The 2,044-nt window shown below is 40.0% G+C and overlaps 1 pseudogene; it reads right to left on the bottom strand.

Annotated features, from left to right (window-relative positions):
* Nucleotides 1-140: 140 nt before the first annotated feature.
* LOC124991315 (elongation factor 1-alpha 1-like) lies at nucleotides 141-1,644 on the bottom strand (annotated as a pseudogene).
* Nucleotides 1,645-2,044: the final 400 nt, after the last annotated feature.

Here is a 2,044-nt window from a genome sequence, read left to right as displayed (position 1 = left end):
TCTCAAAATTCTGTGACAGATTTTTGGTCAAGTTGTTTCCATTAAAAAGTACTGATTTAAAAAAACTATAATTTAAAACTGCTGCACACACACAAAAAAACAAATGGTCCACGAGATATTCTCCTTTCCTTCTGAAGCTTTCAAGGTGCATTGTTATCATTAACCAGTCTTTCACTATTAAACGTAATGATCAATTGAGACAAACAATTCTGAGACCCTTCTTCCACCACTGAATAAGACTTGGGTGGCAGGTGTTTGGGGTAATATTCATTTAGGTTCTGAGCTTTCTGGGCAGACTTGGTGACCTTGCCAGCTCCAGCAGCCTTCTTGTTCACTGCTTTGATGACAGCCATAACACCTGTCTGTATCATATCACCGACAGGAAAATGACCCAGTGGATAGACACAGAAGCTCTCAATACACATGGGCTTTCCTGAAACCATATCGATGATGGCAGTATCACCAGATTTCAACAATCTAGGACCATCTTCCAGTCTCTTACCAGAATGGTGATCAATCTGTTCTGTCAGCTCAGTAAACTTGCAAGCAATGTGAACTGTGTGACAATCCAGTACAGGGGCATAGCCAGCACTGATTTGGCCTGGATGGTTCAGGTTAATCACCTGAGCAATGAAACCAGTTGCTTCCATTGGTGGGTCATTTTTGCTGTCACCAGCAACATTGTCCAAATGAACATCTTTGACAGACACGTTCTTGACATTGATGCCCACATTGTCATCAGGAAGAGCTTCTCTCAGAGCTTCATGGTGCGTTTCAATGACCTTTACTTCAGTTGTAACATTGAATAGAGAAAAGGTGACCACAATGCCAAGCTTGAGAACACCAGTCTTCACTCAGCCCACAGGGACAGTACCAATACCACCAATTTTGTAGACATCCTGGAGGGGCAGACACAAAGGCTTGTCAGTTGGATGAGTTGGTGGCAGGATACAACCTATAGTTTCAAGCAGTGTGGTTCCACTGGAACTTCCATCTTTATGGGTAACATTCCATCCCTTGAACCAAGGCATATTAGCACTTGGCTCCAACATGTTGTCACCATTCCAACCAAAAATTGGCAAAAATGCTACTGTGTTGGGGTTGTAGCCAATTTTCTTAGTGTAGGTACTGACTTCCTTAAAAATTTCCTCATCTCTCTTCTGACTGTAGAGTGGCCCAGTGGAATCCATTTTGTTAACACCAACGATTAGTTGTTTCATACCCAGTGTGTAAGCTAGAAGGACATGCTCACAGGTCTACCTGTTCTTGGAGATAACCAGCTTCAAATTCACCAACACCAGCATCAACAATCAGGACAGCACCCTCAGCCTGAGATGTGTCTGTAATCATGTTTTTGATAAAGTCTCTGTGTCCTAGAGCATCAATGGTAATCACATAATACTTGCTGGTCTCAACTTTCCACTGGGAGATGTCAGTGGTGATACCACACTCACGTTCAACTTTCAAGACCCAGGCATACTTGAAGGAAACCGTTCTCATCTCAGCAGTTTCCTTCTCAAAATTTGCAGTGGTTCTTTTGTTGATTACACCACATTTGTAGATCAGATGGACAGTAGTGGTAGACTTGTCAGAATCTATGTCCCTGATGACAATGATGTTGATGTGAGTCTTTTCCTTTCCCATTTTGGCTTTGATTCAGCTGTGGTTTTCATGACACTTGTGTTCTGGCAGCAAACCTATTGCAAAAAGTTTAATATGTTTAGTAGAATTCAGCAGGGAAATCATTGGTTCTTGGGCTTTTATTTTATTTTTATTTTTATTTTCTGATGTGATACTTTTTATTGCTGATTCAGTGTCTTTACTTGTTATTGATCTGTTTAGAAATGAAGGTGAGGATTATGGCTTAAAGAGTAAACATAACAAATAGTACAATAAAACAAAATGTGTCTTTAACGTTATTATTATTGTTGTGTCATAAAAATACCTCCAAAATTTAGTGAAAGAAAAAAAATATTTGTATACTCACAGATCTTTGAGAATTCAGAAAAACTACTCTGTTTGTGGTCTCCACTTAGATGACTCA

The sequence above is a fragment of the Sciurus carolinensis genome, chromosome 8, assembly GCF_902686445.1.
Source record: "Sciurus carolinensis chromosome 8, mSciCar1.2, whole genome shotgun sequence".
NCBI classification, from domain to species: Eukaryota; Metazoa; Chordata; class Mammalia; order Rodentia; family Sciuridae; genus Sciurus; species Sciurus carolinensis.
Note: the sequence above shows the minus strand (reverse complement) of the source record. Positions and strands in the feature narration are given on the sequence as shown.